This window comes from Heloderma suspectum, chromosome 6 (assembly GCF_057233095.1).
Source record: "Heloderma suspectum isolate Gila_16-S chromosome 6, 16-S_ref, whole genome shotgun sequence".
NCBI lineage: Eukaryota > Metazoa > Chordata > Lepidosauria > Squamata > Helodermatidae > Heloderma > Heloderma suspectum.
In genome coordinates, this window is record NC_139463.1 from 24828342 (window position 1) to 24851137 (window position 22796).

The following is a 22796-nucleotide window of genomic DNA, read 5'->3' on the forward strand; positions in this document are numbered from 1 at the left end:
CTGACTCTGAGACCCAGTGTGCACATAACACTGGCAAATTGTGCGTTAATTAACCCAAGATTTGTTCTTGTTGTCTAGTTGTTTAACCCACAATTTGCCAGTGTTACATGCAAATGGGACCAGAGGGACAGCAGTATGAATGCGTGGATCTGTCAGCTTTGTTCATGCCAAGATTGTTGGATTTTTAAGGTCAAGCTCATTCCATCTCCTTTCTGCATATGTTTGTGGAGGTGTTTTGTTTTTTGTTTTATTTTCTATTGAAATTCATACTTTTTTGTGTGTGCATTTTTAAAATGTACACATTTTATACAATAACTTTCCACTGATGTGATGCAGTTTTCTGTGCACTTTTCTCAAATATGCACATGTTGTGTGCACTTTCTTTAACGTGCACATTTTTGGTGTACATCCTCTCTCCCTCCTCACCCATGATGAACATTACAAAGCTCACAAAAATGCAGATTTCAGCACACAACTCTACATCAGCTCACTTATAGGCTTGCAAATAGTAAATTGGGTAAATCCATAAGAAATAGATGAGATCTATTAGATTGCAATCCAAACACCTTTAAACATAGGTGTGTGTGTGTGTGTGTGTGTTGTGGCCTTATTCGTGGGGGGTTGTATCTTGGTATTGATTATTTATTTAATTTATTGAATTTATTTAAAACATTTCTTGGCTGCCTTTCACGGTAGAAGCTCTCCCAAGGGGGCTTACAGAAATAAAATACATTAAACAGTTAAAATATTAAAAGCAATAAAAGCCAACAATAAAACCATCAAAAACCACAACGACAGTAACAGCAACAACAGCAGTCATATCAAGAGAAAGCCACGGTAAAATATGTTTTCAAAGCCTTCTTAAAAGCCTGCTATGATGGAGCATGGGAGACCTTCAATGGCAGCTTGTTCCAAAGGGGTGGGGCCACTGCAGAGAAGGCCCTCACTTGTGGTCACCCATCTGACTATTCTCTGGAGTGGGCAAATGAGAAGGGCCTCTCTTTCTGATCTTAAAGTGCAGGCAGGCTGATATGGGTGTAGGCGGTCCTTCAAGTAACTTGGTCCCAAACTGTTTAAGGCTTTAAAGGTCAAAACCAGCACTTTCAATTGGGCTTGGAAACGCACCGGTAACCAGTGCAGCTGGTGCAGTATAGCCATTATGTATTCAAATTGCCTCACGCCCACCAATACTCATGCAGCTGCAAACTCCAGCATGAGCTGGAGTTTCTGAAGCATCTTCAAAGGTAGCTTCAAATACAGCGCATTACAGTAGTCCAGCCTGGACATGACTAGTGCGTGGATCACTGAGGCAAGGTCCGTCCTCTCCAGATAGGGCTTGGGGTACCAGCCTAAGCTGCTAAAAAAGCACTCCTGGACACCGCAGCCAACTGGGCTTCCCCAGTTAGCTCAGAGTGCAGGAGGACTCCCAGATTGCGCCCTTGGTCTTTCAGGGGGAGTGCAACCCCATCTGAGACCAGTTGTAAACCTTCATCTGAAGTGTATTGTTTTATTTATTTAAAAAGAAAAGACTCATGTCGTCTCTTCTCCACAGGCGGCAGAGTTATCGATTGCTCTACATGTGCATATGTTCCTGATCTGGAAGACATATTTAGGAGTGCAAGCTGTGCTATCTCCACTAGTCAAGCACCCCATAATGGTATGTAGACCCCTTCCTTCCTTCCTGCCTTCCTGCCTTCCTGCCTTCCTTCTTTTTTTCTTTCTTTCTTAAAAAAAACATACCTCTCCCTTTTCTAGGTCTGTGTACTCTGCCCCCCCCCCACACACACACATGCACAAACTGTGTATGCAGGAAGCCCATATTCCATACATATTACAAATGTATGCAAGCAGGATTACAAGTGTATGCAAGTAAGATTACAAATCTATGCAAGCAATATGTATTTGATTACTTTTAAGGCTGTGGCCAGATTAAAAGAAAAGCTTTGGCAGATCAGTCTTCATTTATTTAGTTTTGTTTTTCAATGGGAATTGTTGTGGCTACATACTAATTTCCCCATGTGATCCTGGGCATCCAAGTCACCAAGATGGAATTCCAGGGTTGAGGATGGTTCACGTGTGCAGAAAACTAGGTAGCTGTCAAATCTGTGCAGGGCCTGCCTTCGTCACCGTGTTCTTTTGATGGACCTCCAGGTTTGAGAGTCGTCATTGTCCTTGCCGTCCCTGGCAGTTAAAACGCAATAGCAACCTAAATAACTGACCATCTGCTGCCCCTTCATAACACCCAAATCAGATTCTAGGAGGCGGGTGCCACACACTGCCTCACATAGGCCCAGCCCCAAGCCTGCCAGTCCCATAACCAGATATTTCATAGGGTTCAGCTGAAACAGGCCCTCCAAATTCGCCACCCAATTTGGAGGTGGCAAATCGAGGAGTCATTCTGGCATCCACCCCCACCACCACTCTGCATGCTGAGAGAAATTCTAGAAATGATAAAGGGGTGGGGGATTCCCAGGAAAAGTGGTGGCAGCTTCAGTGGCATTTTTTCCCTTCGTCCTCTAAAGCAGGAGTGGGGAACCTCGTTTGCCCAAGGGCCATATTCTATTTTGGAAAAGCTGTCAGAGATGGGTGAACGAGCCATGTTTGACATCGCCAAGTTTTGCCAAACATCGTCTCTCTGATGGGCGCGTGCCTGATTCCTGTTTGTGTGCCTGATTCCTGCTTGCAGGCCTGATTCCTGTTCATGTTTGGAGTCGCTGCTCCCTCTGCGTGAGTGGGACGCTTGCACAGATTGAGCAGTGATCGAATGGGAATTTCCCCAGATTGGCACACATTTCCCAAAATGTCCAAATTTGTGCAACTTTCCTCCATAGACTAAAGCAGGCCTGATTCGGTCTGCAGAGGAGATTTGCGCAAATTGGGAATTTCGTGCAAATTAAGAAATTTGCACAAACCGAAATGGGAATCAAGAACAAGACAAACATGAGACCATTGGCAACAATTTAAGAATATTTTTGGTGGACACATGCTCAGACTTGTGCTCAGAGCTTCGAACAGAGCACATTCGCATATTTTGTGAGATACATCTCTGCTCTCATGGGTTGCAACCCAATGGTTGGCATAGCCAATTGCAAAATGCGATGTAGCCAAAAGCAAAAGTGGTGGGGCCAAAAATGCACGATTACCTGGCATATTAAAGCTTGGTGGGAGGGGCAAAGGGAGTGGGGGGCAAGAGAGGGGGCATAGCACTCTGCAGATCTCCGGAGGGCTGGACTGGGACCCCAAGAGGGCCAGATTCGGCCCCTGGGGCTGAGGTTCCCCACCTCTGCTTTAGTCTTGCTGCTGCCTGAAGCAGTCCCAATGCAATAATGCTGTATTGTTCACAGGAGAGCATCGCAGGGAGGGAGGAAATGGCATCCGCTGTTGGAAGTGGGTCCACCATGGCTTGTGGTGGCAGCAAGGCTATGTTTAAAGGCAGAAGAGGGCGAGCTGCTGAGGCTGTCACTTTTCCTGCTCCCCCTTGACCATTTCTAGAATTACTCCTGACTCCCCTCCCCACCCCAAATTTGCAAGGGGAGCTGCCCTCCCAAACCCCATTTCTATGACAAAACTTTGGGAGTCAGGAGATCCAGGTTCTAGTCCCCACTTGGCCATGGAAGCTCACTGGGTGACTTTGGGCCAGTCACAGACTCTCAGCCCAACCTACCTCACAGGATTGTTGTTGTTGTGATGATAAAATGGAGAGGAGGAGGATAATGTATGCCACCTTGGGTTCCTTCTGGGGGAAAACAAAGGTCGGATATAAATGTAATAATTAAACAAACAAATAAATAATTTGGATACTTATGATTTCACAACTCTCTTAGCAAGGCTTTTCACTGGCCTCTGCAAAGGGACCTACACCACTCTGCCAAAGTCTGTGAGCAAATTCTCCCATACTTGCTTACTGCAAAATCTTGCATAATTCTGGAGGTTCGCGGAGAAATACCTAACAGAACCACCACCACCCCCGAAATGTTGAACTGTCACCCAAGCCAAGTACAGAATTCTGCAGATCCCACTACTCCATGCTGCTTCCTTCTCTTTCCAAATTGCAACTGCCCCAAGGAGTCATTGTCCCCTCCCTACGCTATAGTGCCAAGTTCGGTATAAAACCTCCGAGAGATGGAACGGCTTGAGCTTATACCTCAGAGACCACTTAAAATTGCTTCTTCTCAGGACTGAAGATTGAAGAAAATCCAGGCTCATGTTGACCTTTTCAGTTACCAATCTATTGAACAGGAGAAGGATTCTGAAGCCCTCCTTGCCCAGAGGGAATAAAATGTGAAAGTTCTGAAGCTTAAAACACAAAATGTCTGGCAATCACCAGACATTGTTACTTCAAGGCCAGGTTAAAATGTGTGGTGGATCCATAGACAAAACTGTATTCTGGGATTCCACTCTTCTCTTCCAGTGTTTTTATGTTTATTAGTTTTTGTTTTTATTTATTTATAAAATTATTTCTGAGTCCTCTGTAAGCCCAGAAAGCCCCCCCCCCCATTTCTGTACTGGAATAATATAATATAAATCTTTAAAATAATTTCCAGGCTACAAGACTAGTCCATCTAAACTTTAGATTGTAAAGAGCCGTTCCCTCCCCTACAACATTGTCAACATGCTATAGCCAGTGGAGGCTGGTGGGTCCAATTTCAGTGGGGCTGTGGATTCACTCTGGGTTTCAGTCAAAACTCTAAGGGAGCTACCCAAGGTGCTAAAACCCATTTTTATTTAAGATTTTTAGCACCGTGGATAGCTGTTTTAGAGTTCTGACTGAAACCCAGAGCAGATTCACAGGCCCACTGAAATCGGAGCCACCAGCCCCCACTGGCTTTCCCACTGGATTCCTACTCGTTGCCCTTCTGAGAATCCTTCTGAGTCCTCTTCCAGCCCAGAAAGAGCCCCCAAGGCAACTTGTAATATAAAACTTTGAAACAATTTTAAAAAAATCACACTCAGCAATATTATGAACAGGAGGGAAACAATCTCTAAAAAAAAACCCACGGTAGTATCTATGTTTCAATTTTACCCGCCCCCCCACAAAAAAAATCTTGCAGGGTTTTGAATCCCACCAATTCAATTCAGTTGCTCAAGGCATAAGAAATAGACCGCTGTATTAGTGTAAAACTGAACCCTGTAATTTCTTAGCAGCATTAGAAATCAGTAGGACGTATGAAGACAAGTTACAGCATTCGCATACAAAGAAATATGGCATTCACACACTAAAAGGTGTGGCATTCACATTTAGATCACATACACAAAGAGATGTGGAATTCACATACAAAAGATGTGGCATTCACATGTGGCATTCTCATACAAAGAGGTGTGGCATTCACGTACCAAAAGATGTGGCATTCACATGTGGCATTCACATTTAGTTCACATTCACAAAGAGATGTGGCATTGACGTACTAAAAGTTGTGGCATTCACATTTAGTTCACATTCACAAAGAGATGTGGCATTCACATGTGGCATACACATTTAGTTCACATTCATAAAGAGATGTGGCATTCACATGTGGCATTCTGTACAAAGGCAGTTTCATGCACAATCCACTCCACCCTTCTTTTCTCTGTTCCATGGATTTTATGCAGAATATCATCATCATTGTCATCAACACCACCACGACCATCATCACAACAAGTTCCTCTTCTTAGTGGCCTTCTCTTATGAAGCTGCCTTTCACTACAGCACACTGCTGGCTCATTTAGGGCGCAATCCTAGGCATGTTTAGACAGAAAAAAGCCCATGCTGCCTAGGAAATGCTGAGAGTTGTAGGACTTTTTGTCTGTCTAAACATGCCTAGGATTGCGCCCTCAGTCAAGTATTTTCAGTTTCAGCTGGCTGTAGCTCTCCAAGGTCTTTCCCAGGTCTTCTATCTAAAATCCTTTTTTTAGCTGGAGATAACAGGGATTTCATCCCAGGCATGTGCTCTGGGCTGGCACTGTGCTATGGCCCCTTCCCTATGGTAACACAATAAACAGGGAGCAGTAGCTACTACCACTCAACCTTTATCACCATCAGTGTGTCGGACAGTGTACGGTAAGCAGAAATGGTCAGCATATGTAATCTCTAAAATAAGAGGATGGATCACAGCAGAGGGCAAGATTACAAGGATTTTTTGGTATCACCAACTCTGATTAAAAACAAAACAAAACAAAACAGATTAAGCGTTTTATTTATTATATTTATTTTATTTATTGCATTCCTATACCGCCGCATAGCCGAAGCTCTCTGAGAGTTTTACAGAAGTCATAGAATCATAGAATAGTAGGGTTGGAGGGGGCCTACAAGGCCATCGAGTCCAACCCCCTGCTCAATGCAGGAATCCAAGTCAGAGCATCCCTGACAGATGGCTGTCCAGCCTCGTCTCGAATGCCTCCAGTGTGGGAGAGCCCACCACCTCCCTAGGTAATTGGTTCCATTGTCATATTGCTCTAACAGTCAGGACGTTTTTCCTGATGTTCAGCCGGAATCTGGCTTCCTGTCACTTGAGCCCATTATTCCGTGTCCTGCACTCTGGGATGATCAAGAAGAGATCCTGGCCTTCCTCTCTGTGACAGCCTTTCAAGTACTTGAAGAGCGCTATCCTATCTCCCCTCAGTCTTCTCTTCTCAAGGCTAAACATACCCAATTCTTTCAGTCTCTCCTCATAGGGCTTTGTTTCCAGTCCCCTGATCATCTTTATTGCCCTCCTCTGAACCCTCTCCAGTTTGTCTGCATCCTTCTTAAAGAGTGGTGCTCAGAACTGGACACAATACTCCAGATGAGGCCTAACCAGTGCTGAGTAGAGGGGAACTAGTACTTCCCAGGATTTGGAAGCTATGCTTCTATTAATGCAGCCCAAAAGAGCATTTGCCTTTTTTGCAGCCACATCACATGGTTGGCTCATATTCAGCTTGTGATGGACAACTATTGCAAGATCCTTCTTGCTTGTAGTGTTGTTGAGCCACATATCCCCCATCTTGTAACTGTGCATTTGGTTTCTTTTTCCTCGGTGCAGAACTTGGCATTTTTCCTATTAAATGTCATTCTGTTGTTTTCTGCCCAGCACTCCAATCTATCCAGATCACTTTGAATTTTGTTTCTGTCTTCCAAAGTATTAGCTATCCCGCCCAATTTTGTGTCATCTGCACATTTGATCAGCATTCCCTGCACCTTCTCCTCCAAGTCATTAATAAAAATGTGGAAGAACACTGGGCCCAGGACTGAGCCCTGCGGTACCCCGCTCGTTACCTCTCCCCAGTTTGAGAAGGTCCCATTGATAGGCACTCTTTGAGTCCAGTTCTGTAGCCAACTGTGGATCCACCGGATCATTGTCGCATCTAGCCCACTTTGAGCTAGTTTGCTCATCAGGATATCATGGGGCACTTTGTCGACAGCTTTGCTGAAGTCGAGGTATATTATGTCTACAGCATTCCCACGGTCCACAAGGGAGGTGACTTGATCAAAAAATGAGATCAGATTTGTCTGGCAGGACTTGTTCTTGACAAATTCATGTTGGCTTCAAGTAATCGCTGCATTGTTTTCAAGGTGCTTACAGATGGATTGCTTGATTATCTGCTCCAGAATTTTCCCAGGGATTGATGTCAGACTGACTGGTCTGTAGTTCCCAGGTTCCTCCTTTTTACCCTTTTTGAAGATAGGGACAACATTAGCCCTCCTCCAGTCATCTGGCACTTCACCCGTCCTCCATGATTTCTCAAAGAGAATAGACAGCAGTTCTGAGAGTTCTTCTGCCACTTCCTTTATTATTCTAGGATGCAGTTCATCTGGCCCTGGAGATTTGAACTCATTTGAAGTAATTAGGTGTTCCTTGACCATATGCCTATCGATCTCAAGCTGCAATCCTTCCCCTTCAGCCTGTACTTCACCTTTGCCAGGGAGATCATAGACCCTCTTTTGGGAGAAGACTGAGCCAAAGTAGGAATTGAACACCTCTGCCTTTTCTTTGTCATCTGTTATCATTTTGCCATCCTTATTTAATAGCTGAACCACCATTTCTTTCCTCTGCCTTTACTATGCACGTAGCTGAAGAAAGGCTTTTTGTTGTTTTTAGCATCCCTCGCTAACCTCAGCTCGTTCTCAGCTTTAGCCTTCCTGACGCCATCCCTGCATTTCTGTGCTACCTGCCTGTACTCTTCCTTTGTTACTTGGCCTTCTTTCCACTTCCTATATGTGTCCTTTTTTGTTTTCAGGTCATCTCTAAGCTTTTTGTGAAGCCACATTGGCTTCTTCTGTTGTCTTCCACCTTTTCTTCTTGTTGGAATTGTTTGTGATTGTGCCTTGAGAATTTCCTTTTTTAAAAGCTCCCACCCATCTTGGACTCCTTTTCTCGTTAGCGTCGCTTGCCATGGGACCTTACTGATCATTGTTCTGAGTTTATTAAAATCAGCTTTCCTAAAATCCAGGGTACGTGTTTGACTACACTCGGCTTTTGCTTCCCTTAGAACCAAGAACTCAAGTACAACATGGTCGCTTTCCCCAGAGTTCCTGTAACTGCTACTTTATCCACTAAGTCATCTCTGTTGGTTAGGATCAAGTCAAGGATAGCCGATCCTCTAATTCCTTCCTCTACTTTCTGTAGGAGGAAGTTATCCGCCACACAAGTCAGGAATTTCCTGGAGGGGCCATGTTTTGCAGAATTTGTCTCCCAACAAATATTGGGGAAATTGAAGTCCCCCATTACTACTACATCATGCTTCCTTGAAACATTGGCTATTTGCTTTTCAAAAGTTTCATCCTCGTCTTCTCCTTGGTTGGGTGGCCGGTAGTAGACTCCGACCACCAGGTTCCTTTTATTCTTTGCTCCATTTATTTGGATCCAGATGCTCTCGATGGGGCTACCAAGCTCATTCTCCTGTATTTCCGTGCAGAGATATGTATTTTTCACATACAGAGCAACCCCACCTCCCTTTCTGTTCCTCCTGTTCTTTTTGAACAAGTTATATCCTTCAATTGCTGTACTCCAGTCATGAGAGTCATCCCACCAAGTCTCAGTTATACCTATCAAGTCATAATTTCCCTCTTGTATTAAGAGTTCAAGTTCGTTCTGTTTGTTTCCCATACTCTGGGCATTAGTATATAGACATCGAAGACCATGTGCTTCATAGCCTGGCTTTCTTCCTACATGTGTCTGAAGACTATTATTGGGTGCTATTAGAGCTGTTCTCTCTGTTGCAGTGCATGAACCTACGTCCATTGTTACCCCCAACTTTACATCTCCCTTCCCCATAGGATTCAGTTTAAAGCCCTCCTGATGAAGTTCTTCATGCTGTGACCAAACACATTCTTCCCAGCCTTTGTGAGGTGCAACCCATCCCTTGCCAACAGCCCATCTTCCAGGAAGTATAGCCCGTGGTCCCAGAATCTAAATCTCTCTCGTCGGCACCACCTTCGTAGCCAGTCATTCACCCAGAGTATTTTTCGTTCCTTTTCTATCCCTCTTCTAACTACTGGAAGTATGGATGAGAAAACTATCTGGGCCCCAAAGTTCTTGAGTTTTCTTCCCAAAGCTTCAAAGTCTGACGTGATTTCTTCATAGCTCCACTTGGCTGTATCATTTGTTCCCACATGGATGAGAAGAAAGGGATACCTGTCAGTGGGCTTTATGAGTGCAGGCAATGTTTCAGTCATGTCTCTAATCCATCCTCCCGGGAGACAACATACCTGGTGAGTCCACAGGTCTTCGCAACATACTTGGGTCTCGATCCCACGCAGCAAGGAGTCTCCCACTACTAGGGATGGCGGAGAATTTCTCCCCGAAACTTTGGGGGGCCGAGCGCCAACGTGTTCGGCCCCCCGAACAAGTTTCGGGGAGAAATCCTCCGCCCCCCCGCCCCCCGCCCCACCCCCCCCGGGACGGGACTTACCTTCCCTGAATGTCCCTCCCGGCGGCGGGTCCGGCTGGCGGTTCGTCCGGTGTTTGAGCGGGGCGGGAGCGGCAGCCGGTCTTTCGACCGGCTGCCGCCCCCGCCATTGCAATGAAAGAAAAAAAAAAAACACGTCCCCTGATAGGCTACGTGACGATTCACGTAGCCTATCACGGCAAGATTTGCAAAGTCAGCCGTGATAGGCTACGTGAATCGTCACGTAGCCTATCACGGGTGACTTTAAAAAAAAAAAGCGCGTACGCGAATGGCGGCCCCCATAGGGAGCCGCCATTCGCGTTCCTTATTTAGTTGCTGTAGTCTACGTCAATGTTTACGTAGACTACGGCGAAAATAAGGGCAACGCAAATAGCGTTGCCCTTATTTTTGCTGTAGTCTACGTAAACATTGACGTAGACTACAGCAACTAAATAAGGAACGCGAATGGCGGCTCCCTATGGGGGCCGCCATTCGCGTACGCGCTTTTTTTTTTTTTTAAGTCACCCGTGATAGGCTACGTGACGATTCACGTAGCCTATCACGGCTGACTTTCCAGATCTAGCCGTGATAGGCTACGTGAATCGTCACGTAGCCTATCAGGGGACGTGTTGTTGGTTTTTTTTTTACTTTCGAGTTCGCGGCCGGGCGAGGCGGGAAGCCTCCTCCCCGGCCTGAATTTCGGCCGGGTGAGGCGGGAAGCCTCCCCCCCCGGCCTGAATTTCGGCCGGGCGAGGCGGGAAGCCTCCCCCCCCCAGCCTGAACTTCGCGGGGGGAGCAGCGAAGCGCTCCCCCCCACCGCGAAAAAGCTTCGGCGAAAGGTAAGGGACTTTCGTCCACCCCTACCCACTACTACCACTCCCACTACTACCACTAAAGTGAAAACATTAAATATAAAAAGTTTAAAAGCCATTTACAAAAAGCACATAAAAGCACACAGACAATATACACAAAAACATATAACTAAAAACAACATTGAACTATCAGTCATAACTAAAGACACATCCAGAACTGATTAAAACTCATCATGTGCTGCCAAATGCCTGGGAAGAGATAGGTCTTAACCTGGCCCCAAAACCATAATAATGTTTTAAGCTCAGGGAGCTTGTTCCACAGATGGGGGGCCCCCACTGAGAAGGCCCTCTCCCTCGTTGCTGCTTTCCGAACTTCCCTTGGAGGAGGTACTTGGAGGAGGACCTTAGATGCTGAACATAGTGTACGGGTAGGTTCATTTCGGGAGAGGCGTGCCATCAGGTACTGTGGTCCCAAGCAGTGTAGGGCTTTATAGGTTAAAACCAGCACCTTGACTTGAGCTTAGAAGCATATAGGCAGCCAGTGCAAGCAGGCCGTAGTCGGTCTTATATGTTCGGGCCTTCTGGTCCCTGTTAGCATTCACAGCTTTCTGTATTTTTCTTTGTAACATAATTTTAAAAAGTCACTCGCAGTACAAATTTTGTGCATGTTTATTCAGAAGTCAGTCCCGCTACTTGAACTGGGACTTACTCCTAGGTATGTGTGCAGAGGATAGCCTTCCCCAACCTGGTGCCTTCCAGATGGTTTGGACTACAACTCCCAGAATTCCTGACCATTGGCCATGTTGACTGGGGTTCATGGGAGTTGAAGTCCAAAAGCTCAGGAGGACAACAGGTTGAGGAAGGCTGACAAAGGACATCATTCCAATCCAAGCTGATTCACAATGCTTTCCCCTTGCACAAGCCCTTCCTGCTGCTCCAACGTGAGCAGTTATAAAACGTTATTTAATTTTAAATATGTATAAGCCACCTTTCTGGACTGTGGCCCTCTCATGGTGGCCAACAGTGTTTTGGCAGGGTAATGGACTAGATGGAGGCCAGTAAGCTCTGACTCAATCCAGACAAGAGGCCTTCTGAAAGGCTTTTTGGACACTGCAAGGGGCCAGCTCTACACTAGGGATGTCGGAGAATGGTATGCAATTCACAAATATTATGATAATAAATCTGCATTTTTAAAGGCAATTTTTTTGTTACATAAATTCCATGCTCTCGTAACTTGGCACAGAATTTTCATTCTTCAGTGCAAATTTATTTACGTAATTTTTGGAATGGGGAAAAAAAATCCAATTTTGTGAGTTTGCAAACGATGGAGCAGAAAACTACATGCAATCCATAGAACCCACCCAGGATGGATTAAATAAAATCCCAACATCTCTACACCTATTTGGAAGAAGTTATATAAGTTAGGGGATGCTACTGTGTGAGATCTTGTAGGATTTCTTTCTTTCTTTAAAATATTTGTAGGCCACCTTTCAGGGCAGGAGCCCTCCCAAGGTGGCATGCCACAATAAAATTCATATAATAAAAACCAATGCGTTAATAAAAATTGCAAACATTCCAAAAAACAACAATAAACACCAGCATAAGACAAAACCTACAACACCATTGCACCTACAGACCAGAACAGTCTGATAAAACATATTCAGGGGAAGCTGGAGTACAGAAGACCCTCAGGGCCTTCCTAAAATCCTGCAGTGATGGGGTCTAGCGGACCCCCCTCCCCAATGGCAATGCATTCCAGACGTGTGGAGCCACTGCGGAAAAGGCCCTCCTTCATGTACCCACCCACCTAACTGCCCTCAAAGGTGGGCGAGTGAGAAGGGCCTCTGTTGTTGATCTTAAAGTGGGGGCAGGCTGATATAGGTGAAGATGGCCCTTCACGCCATTTGGTCCTAACCCATTTAAGGCTTTAACGGTCAAACCCAGCATTTTCAATTGGGCTCAGAAATGCACCAGTAACCAATGCAGTTGGTGAAGTGTAGGCGTTACATTATCTGACCCCCACCAACACTTGGACTGCTGCATTCTGCACCAGCTGAGGTTTCCAGACCATCTTCAAAAGCAGCCCCACATACACCACGGATAGCCATGTATCCTGCTTTACTGAGGACAGACCCCTGAGCTGTCAGAGGTTGGTTCTCTGTTTGAAGGGCTGTCTAGCCTTAAGTCCATTTTTAAGAGAGAGAACTATACAAACGGAGAGCAGAGGCCTTGGAGTTGCCCATCAGGACCCAGCACCTGGCTGGACGGGAGACTGAGCTGGCTCACAGCCACAGGTCACCTGGTCACAGTTTTCCCCAGTATGGGGAGATGAGTTGCATTTCTCTTTAAATCAAAGTAATGGTTTCTACATTTGAATCTATACATATAGATCGGCGTATGCACATTTTATGCCAACCTGACCCCCCCCCCCTTTGGTAAAGTACACACTTGAAATGCTTAGAGCTTGGATCTTGGCTGTGGCCATTTCTGCAGCTCAGAGACCTCTCCCCCACCTTTTGATATTGTAGAAGCTACCATAATAATCAGATTATGTGAACTCTTTGCTTATGCAGCCTCTATTCGGGAATGGGTTAAGCCAGGCCTCGCCAAAGCCAGAAGACAATGAGTATGATGTTAAAGCAGAGGTATTATCTTTGTGGAGTTACTCAGAGGAGCAAGGTTCCAAATATTAGCATTTCCAGGACCAAGTTGTGTTTACTAAACATTACACAATAGTCATCCTTTTATTTCTTTCCTTTGTTACCACCTTGGGGGGGGGGGGGCTGCAATAGTCTCATTACTTATTCATTTCCTTTTATGTTTGTGAAACTTGCACAGTTACTGATAAATGTTCACCCTTCCCACGCAGAGTTTGCTGCAGGTATTTCTCAGTAGAACTGTGGGACACCATGTGGGAAAATGAGTGTTTATCCAAAACCATTTCCCCCCCTAGCAATCAATCCTTTGAATGAAGGAGTAGAATAAATTCCACACTGAGACCTTTCATTGCATTTTCTATTTTAGAAGTAGTGTTTGTGGTTTGCAACTAGGGATTGATGAATCTATCAGTTTCAGTTTCTCTTCGTTTCTCATGTTTTCCAATCTTAGTTCAGTTTTTCTTGAACTTTGGGAATTTCAGTTCAACTCATGCTTTGAGATTTTATTAAAAAGTTCACATAGAAAATCATAAGCATTTTTGTGAACATTTCCCCGAAGACATGCATTTTTGCCTAGTATCCACATTTTTTGCAAGCACTTTTCCCAACAGAATACATTTCTGAATGTTATTTTCCCCCACTATATGCATTTAATGGGAGGACTCCATTGCAAAATTTGGAGAAGTGCAAATTTTGATGGGTAACTGAGTGTCAGTTCACATAGTGGTTTGAAACTGAAAACTTAGATAAGTTCATATTAAAACACGGACTGAACAAAGTTCACCCCCATCCCCATTTGCAGCCTTCTATCCTTGTGACACAGCAACATTTTCAATGGATGCAGAAATATTTGTGAAACCCTAACTTTAAAAACACACACAGCTATAATCAAAAGCCTTCCTGGGCCCAAGGTAGGGATGTACGGACGGTGTAAAATCCACTCTGTCTGTGTTATGCGGATTATCAGGCACCTTCTGTTCCATCGTCCATTCACAGGCAGATGCAAATACTCTCTTTTTGTCCTGTGGAAAAATGTGCAAATAACGTTTTGTAAGAATTTGCAGAATTTATCTTAGTCCATGACATTTAGTATATTATCCCCCATTCCATTCAACTTTTCCTCAGCAGAAACTTGCATATTGTCCTACAAATAAATATGTGTACATTTTGGGAAAATACAAAAAAAAATCATCCGAAAGTCCTTAGACTCTGTGCGGCCTTGGGGGGTTGCACTGCAGCGGATTCAGCAGGTTGGATTCTTGGAAATCCAAGCTCGTTTTAGTCCATGTCAGATTTCTCCAGCATCCCTAGCCCAGAGTAGAGAAATTAGGGCAGCAGCCCTCTCCCCATCAGGGGATGTTTTTGGACTACAACTTCCATCAGTCCCAGCTAGCATGGCCAATGGCCATGGAAGATGGCAATTTCAGTCTAAAGATCTAGAAGGAACTGGGGTGGGGAAGGCTGAGCTATGGGCTTAGATCCTTTGAACACCATAGTTCTTCCCAGTTGCTTACCTGTTTAGAATTTCTTGGCCAGTCAGGCTAAAGTGAGATGGATGTAGAATTGAAGTTCTTTCTGAGTTTCAACTAAGGCAGAGGTGTGGAACCTTAGGCCTGCAGGCCAAATCTGGCCTGCCTGGGGTCCCAATCTGGTCCCCAGGGGTTTGCCAGCTTACTCCCCTGGCCCCACCCCTTTTCCTTTGACCACTGATCATTTGGTGGTTTCCCAGCTTTTTGCATGGTTTTTTTAAACAAGGTTGAAATACTGTGTACAGTTCTGGTCACCACACCTAAAAAAAGATACTGTAGAGCTGGAAAAGGTGCAGAACAGGGCAACTAAAATGTTCAAGGGGCTGGAGCATCCCCTATGAGAGGAGGTTACAACAGCTGGGATTGTTTAGCTTGGAAAAAAGGAGGGTAAGGGGAGACATGATAGAGGTCTACAGAATTATGCATGGTGTGGAGAATGTAGAGAGGGAGACATTTTTCTCCCTCTCTCAAAATACTAGAACCCAGGGTCATCCCATGAAACTGATTGGTGGGAGATTTAGGACAGATAAAAGGAAGTCCTTCTTCACACAGCACATAGTGAAACTAAGGAACCTGCTACCACAGGATGTAGTGATGGCCACCAATTTAGAAGCCTTTAAAAGGGGGTTGGAAAAATTCATGGAAGAGAAGTCTATCAATGGCTACTAGTCTTGATGGTTATGCGCTACCTCCAGTACCAAAGGCAGTGAGCCTATGTACACCAGTTGCTCGGGAACATGGGTGGGAGGGTGCTGTTCCACACATGCCCTGCTTGTGGGTTCCTCGTTGACAGCTGCTTGGCCACTGTATGAACAGAATGCTGGACTAGATGGACCCTTGGTCTGATCCAGCAGGGCTCTTCTTATGTTCTTATTAAATGCCTCTTCCTAAGGGTCAATTACTGGCAGTAACAGCTTTGGTCTAAAATATGCTGGTTTTTTGCCCGTGCCCCTTTTGCTTTTGGCCACGCCCACCACTGGAATGTGGCCCCAGAGAGCTTCTCCCAAAAGGAAATCAGCCCTTGAGCTGAAAGAGGTTCAACACCCCAGCATCAAAGTTAAATTTGAGGCAAACATCTGTATGGATGAAATCTCAAAGCCGTTTCAAAGCAAGCAAACCACCACCAGCAGCACCTTTCAGGACTACTAGTTTTCTCAGTAGACTTCTGATCGTCCACCCCTGCTCGAAATGCCTAGGGCTGCCTCTCCGGATCTAGACCATGCCGAGCCAAAAAATGGACGTGGGACATTACAGCTCGAAGTGATGTGTTAAGATTAATAAGATCTGGTAAAATCATAGTCAATTCCAGGCTGATCAACGCAAACCGCCATTTCTTAGTTGTAGTCCAGACTTAGTCCAGTGGTGGTAATATACCAAAATTCTTACAGTTCTTACATTTCAAATACTCCAGCGCTTAGCAGTTTTTAATTGGTAGCATTTATTGGCAAAGCTCTTGCTCAGCATTTTGTGATGTTGCCATGAGGGAGGTGGACTCGCTCCAAGACTCAGAGCTTTGACTTCTGCCCGCTAGGCTTGTGGAAAGCAATTATAAGCCAGTAAAAACTGACCTAAGTGGAAACTTGGGGGTGGGGTGTGTGTGTGTCTGAATCCTAGGGATGTCGGAGAATTTCTCCACGAATCTCCGGGAGATTCCGAAATTGGTGGAGAAACGGTCCGCCCCCCCTGGGATGGGACTTACCTTCAGCAAATGTCCCTGGCGGCGGCGGCTCCCGGCGGTGGTTCAACAGCGGTGCGGCGGCGGCGGTGGCTGGTCTTCCGACCAGCTGCCACCGCCGCCATTTCCAAGTAAAAAAACAACAACAAACGTGATAGACTATGTAAAGATTTACGTAGCCTATCACGGCTAAATTTTTAAAAAAACACCATGATAGGCTACGTAAATCTTTACGTAGCCTATCATGGCTGTCTTTGAAAAAAAAAAAGCGTGTACGCAAATGGCAGCGCCCATGGGCGCCACCATTTGCGTTCATTATTTTGGCACGGGTAGTCTATGTAAATATTTACGTAGACTACGGCGAAAATAAGGGCAACGCAAATAGCGTACGTGCTTTTTTTTCCCCCAAAGTCAGCCGTGATAGGCTACATAAAGATTTACGTAGCCTATCACGGCTGACTGCAGGCCAGGGATGCAAACGGCGGCGGCATTTGCGTCCCGGCAGGAGAAGAACTTTCACAGCCAGAGAGGCGGGGCGCTCCCCCCCAGCCAGAATTTTGGTGGGGAGGGATGGGGCGCCTCTCCCTGGCCAGAATTTCGGCGGGGAGGGACGGGGCGCCTCCCCCCCACCCAGAATTTCGGGGAGAGGGACGGAGCGCCTCCACCCCACCGCGAAGCAAGCTTCAGGATCAGGTAAGTGACTTTTGTCCATCCCTACTGAATCCAGAACAGTCATTTTGCAGTTCCATAAGAATTTTGGTGGACATAAATATGTTTAGCTTAGTGATATTATGAACTTTGTGCTTGAAATCTAACACCACAGAGAGTTCTTTGGAAGTCTAGGAAGTGCTGTATGCTGCCTGATGACTGACACATTTCCATTTTTGTGCTAGTACAGCGCCAACGGAAGAGGGCTGGGTATTGCATTTTGCCCCGCCCACAGGTGAAATGCACCCACTATTTTTCATATTATTTTATTTTTTACATTTCTATACCCCCGCCCCCAGCCGAAGCTCTCTGGGCGGTGTACAAAAGGTGAAACATTAAAACACAATATACAAAGTTTAAAAGCCATTTACATAAAAGCATATGGACAATATATACAAACAACATATCAGTAAAAACAACTTTGAGCTAAAAACAATTTAACAAAAAAAGAGAATAAAAACCCAACGATGAAACAACCCAGCCTAAAAACACTTTATAAGAGACAGCAAAAGGAACAAGAGTTCTAAAAAAGGAAGGCCTGCCGGAATAATAGAGTCTTTAATGCCTGCTTAAAAACCTTCAGAGAAGTCAGCAGGTGCATTTGGCCATCCCACAACTGAGCGGCAGCAAAGGAAAAGGTCCTCTTGCGTGCGGCTGCCAATCTCACATGAGGCAGCCGCAGCAGAGAGCCCTCAGAGGACCTTACAGGGTGGACTGGGATGTAGGGGAGGAGGCGCTCCCTAGGGTACCTTGGACCCTAGACCATGTAAGGCTTTACTAGATGGGGATTTGGACCTTGGACTGAAAAAGGTTTCCCACCCCTGCTCTACTTGAACTGCTGCCCAGCTCAAAAATACAGAACCATAAGAAGGGAGAGCCCAGCAGCCTTGAAGATGCCCATTAATAGTTTGAACCAGGACAGCAGACTGAGCAGGCAGACATGGAGATCACCCGGTCACGGTTTTCCCTACTGTGCTGAGATGTATTGCATTTCCATTTAAATTATAGCAATTAGTTCTACACTTGCATCTAGATTAGTATATGCAAGTGTTATGCAAAGCTGTGTCCTGTGGTGTCCTCTCTTTTGGTAATGCATTCCCTCTTTTGGTCAATGTAGAAGTGGCCGCCCTAATTCAAGTAAACAGTTTCCACACACCTAAAAATTGTGGTGGGGTTAGGGGCATTGCTAAGCACTTAAAAGATTTGCCTCCCAGGCCCATAGGACCCAAATACACATAAAAGCTATATATATAAAAAAAAAGGGGGGGGGGCTTGGATTTATTTAAGAAGGCAAAGCCAACTAATCAATTTTCTCATCCAAACCATCTCAAATAAAATAAATTATTTCATTAATTTACACCTCATCCCAAATTAGTAGTTCGTCCTCAATTACAAATAATTTTCAATCTCTTGCTGCCCCTCCTCCCCACTTCTCTCTCTCTCTGTCTCTCTCTCTCTCTCTCTCTCTCCTTCCCTCTTAGAGGAAAATTGCCCCCACTTCATACAATCAAGCTTAGAAGAAAAGTTTCCGTTAACACCAAAGGATGTCCCCCCACACACATTTAATTGCCATTTGGGGAGGGGAGGAATTGGGGGGGGATGTTCCAGCATGTTGGGAGGGTTAACCCTCCCCCCCACCAACAGCAGTCCCCCTTGAAAATTGCCCCATGTGGCAATTAAGCTAAGAAAATTAATGGGACAGAAACGGCCTTGGTCGCCTTGGTAGATGATATGAGGAGGGCTCTGGATAGGGGTGAATGCTCCTTCCTAGTTCTCCTCGACCTCTCAGCGGCTTTTGATACTGTTGACCACAGTATCCTCCTGGACCGCCTGCGCCTGGAGGGGTTGGGCATTGGAGACACCGTATTGCGGTGGTTCCGGTCCTTCCTCTCCGGCAGGTACCAGAGGGTAGCCCTGAGAGAGGAGGTTTCGGACCCGTGGCCGCTCGTGGGGTGCCACAGGGTTCCATCCTCTCCCAGATGCTATTTAACATCTATGTGAAGCCGCTGGGGGCTATCATCAGGAGGTTTGGGGTGCAGTGTCATCAATATGCGGATGACACGCAGCTCTACCTCTCGTTCAAATCTTCACCAAGGTTGGCCGTAGAATCCCTGTCCAAATGTCTGGAGACGGTGAGTGGCTGGCTGGATGGGGAGGAATAAGCTGAAGCTGAACCCTGACAAGACCGAGGTACTTTTGGTGGGAGACAAGAGGAGGCTGGGGAATGTTGACCTGGTGTTGAATGGGGTACAGCTACCCTTGAAAGACCACGTCCTTAGCCTGGGGGTCATTTTGGACTCCCAGCTGTCCATGGAGGCTCAGGTGTCAGCTGTGAGCCGGACAGTGCTGTATCAACCCCATCTGATACGGCGGTTGCGCCCCTTCCTTCCCGACCATCTGCTCCCATCGGTAGTACTAGTACATGCCCTGGTCTCCTCTCATTTAAACTATTGTAATGCGCTCTACGTGGGGTTACCCTTGAAGATGGTTCGGAAGCTGCAGGTGGTACAGAACGCGGTGGCTCGCATGATTAAAGGCAGCTGCTGGCGAGAATACATCACTCCAGTGCTGAAGGACTTGCACTGGTTACCAGTTGTTTTCTGGGCCAAATTCAAGGTGTTGGTTTTGACCTTTAAAACCCTATATGGTTCCGGCCCAGCCTATCTTAAGGAGCGCCTCCAGCAACACCAGACAGGCCGCTTAACAAGGTCAGCCTCGGATGACCTTCTCTCTGTCCCATCAGCCAGGACAGCTAGACTGGTGGGGATGAGGGAGAGGGCCTTTTCTGTGGTGGCCCCCACTCTGTGGAACTCCCTCCCTAGGGAACTCCGCCATGCCCCCTCTTTAATGAGCTTCCATCGTGCATTAAAAACGTGGTTGTTCAGGCAGGCATTTGGGGTGGGTTAGGGTATTTTAGAAAATGTTTTTACTGTAGAATTTTATTGTTTTAAACTGTTTTATTGTATGCTGTACATGGCCCAGAGTGGCTGGGTGACCAGCCAGATGGGCGATTAATAAATTTAATAATAAATAAATAAATAAATAAATCTTCCATGGGTATCAATGGACACTCAGGGCTCTTGGCTATACATCTGGGGCCCTGGGAAACAGATTCAGGGCCTGGGCTCCATCAGCCTAGGCCTAGCAATGCCCCTTGCTGGGGCACAATTTCATACTGCAGACTTTACTGCAGAGAGGAGCTTGGTTCAAACTGACCCCTACTAACTGGCAGTGGCTAGGAATCTGAACCTTGATTTGTATGAAACGTTATCGTGGCTCTACAGTAACTGGTTCTGTGTAACTGGGCCCTCTGCTTCCTGTTACTCTTAACTGGTGTTAATTAGCAAACTTGCTGTCAGGCTTGTCAAGGCAAAAGGGAATAATCCACAGATACTGATGTCTCCTGTTGGCTTCAGGAATCTTGACGGAGGTTCCCTGCAGAGACTGAAGGGGAATGTTTGTGCCATCCCAGAAATGTTCTTTCCACCGAAGTAGGACTATAGCATAGAAGCTCTGAATCTACCATACAGGAATTCTCCTCATTTAGTTGGCCGTTTCCTTTCCTTTCCCCACATCTCCTCTCTTCGTGAGATGATAAGATTTGCACACATGCTTTTCCATGAAAGGGAACAACCAAGCTAATAACTGGCAGTATGCCTATGTGCCCCAGTTGCTGGGGAACATGGGCGGAAGGGTGCTGTTGCACTCGTGTCCTGGCTTGTGGGTTTCCCACAGGCAGCTGGTTGGCCACTGTGTGAATAGAATGCTGGACTAGATGGGCCCTTGGTCTGATCCAGCAGGGCTCTTCTTGCATTCTTCATTGAAGGCAGAAATGAAGCTGGTGTCTGCCTGCAGGCCAGACAACCTCAGGGGCCATGCTGTTAATATTCAGCATAGAAGCAAACATTCTTCTAGTTTTCTAAAGATGAAACACAAGTGGTGAAAAATGGATTTGACGTTTGCACTAATCTTTAGGGAAGCGCAAGCATCCCTTTTATTTGCCTGGAAAGGACCTTAAAACTTTGCACATGCTCCAAGTGACTTAATGCAAAATGCTGTCACGGGTATTGAGAGTACCTACCTTCACCTTTGCTGCTGCTGCTGCTTTCTCCTGCACCTCAATGGCCCCCCAAACTTCCCTGAGGCAGGAGAAGGGGAAGGAGATGGGAGGGAGGCACATCATGTTCCTGCTGAGGTGGGCGTGAACATTACTGTCCCAGTGTTCCTAGTGTAGCATGGGGGTGCCAAACCTCTTTCAGCCTGAGGGTCAAATTCAGTTTCAGAGAAACTCTCGGGGGCCACATTCCGGTGGTGGGCAGGGCCTATGGCAAAAGGGTGTGGGACCAAAAATACAAAAAACATGTCAACATAAAATTCCAGTAAGCTCTAACTGCCAGCAACTGAGCCTTAAGAGGAGCATTGCAACTTTTTAGAATGGGAAAATATCAGGCAACTGCCAGGAAACCACCAAATGACAACAGTCGGGAGAAAGGGGGCAGGGCCAAGAGAAGGGGGTGTGGCCATCTGGGGAACATGATGCATTTTCTCGGGTCATCCTCCCACCCCCAATCCGTAAGTTGTCATCCTTGGGAGAAGCTTGATCTTCATAATTCTTAAACCCTGGTGTGTTGTCCCCCAACCCAAGTTTCACAGCTTTTGTTTATTTGTTTGTTTGTTTGTTTAGTTTAGTATTGCCCTCCCCCAAGATGGTTTACACAATAAAAACAACCACAAGGGAATAAAATTGTGGCTTAAGACACTAAAGGAAATACAAAGTACACACCAGCATAATCATGTATACAAGAGCCAGCCAAACACCAACCATAAAATGTTTTGCAAAATAAAACTGTCTTCTGGGACCTTTTAAAAGCACACAAAGAGTACTTTTGGCAGAGGTCCACAGAGAGCAAATTGGCACAATTGAGGAGCCACCACTGAAAAGGCTTTGTCCCTTGTATCTGTCCTGTCTAGCTTCCCTCAAGGTTCCCAGGGGAGCCAATCTATTATGTGCAACTGCTTCAGAAGGATGAGGCAGAGTAAAGTCTGATGGATAAAAGTCAAGTCTGGCTATGTCAGATAGGTTAGACTAGGATGGCTAAGAGTGTATAAGAATTCTGTTTTGGGGGTGAAATCTCAACAGATTTTACTGATTCAGCCCTGATTAATTTAGTCCCATTTCCACTGCTGGCATCAACTCATTCTGTAGTGAATCAATCCTATACGTAGATTTCGGAGTTGTTTTTTGAAGAGTGGCAATTTGTGCAAATAGGAACTTTTCCCCCGATCTTTAAATTTGCGTAAATTGGGTCATCTATATCTATATCAGGAGCCTTACAAAAGTGTGCACTTCTACAAGTCCGCCTGTCTGCTCCGTAGCCCTGCAGACGTATACGCTGTTGTTATTATCCTTGTTGCTTTCATCCTCTCCACACACTAGGTCATTTAGCCCAGCAGAGCCATATTCCATACTTCTCAAAGAACTTGTTAATTTTATCCACTACTTCTGTGCAACTAACCCAGGTTCACAAATAAAGCACCAAAGTGGAGGATAAAATTGACAAGTCCTTTGATG

The 22796-nt window shown here is 45.8% G+C and overlaps 1 protein-coding gene across 4 annotated transcripts in view; it reads left to right on the top strand.

Moving 5' to 3' along the window:
• The window catches only part of PKNOX2 (PBX/knotted 1 homeobox 2), a 531025-nt gene that overhangs the window by 86662 nt on the left and 421567 nt on the right, over positions 1-22796 (top strand). For all 4 annotated transcript variants that reach the window (XM_084803817.1, XM_084803819.1, XM_084803816.1 and 1 more), the window contains exon 2: positions 1553-1657. The gene's annotated coding sequence lies outside the window, so the exon portion shown is untranslated. The remainder of the gene's footprint in view (positions 1-1552; positions 1658-22796) is intronic.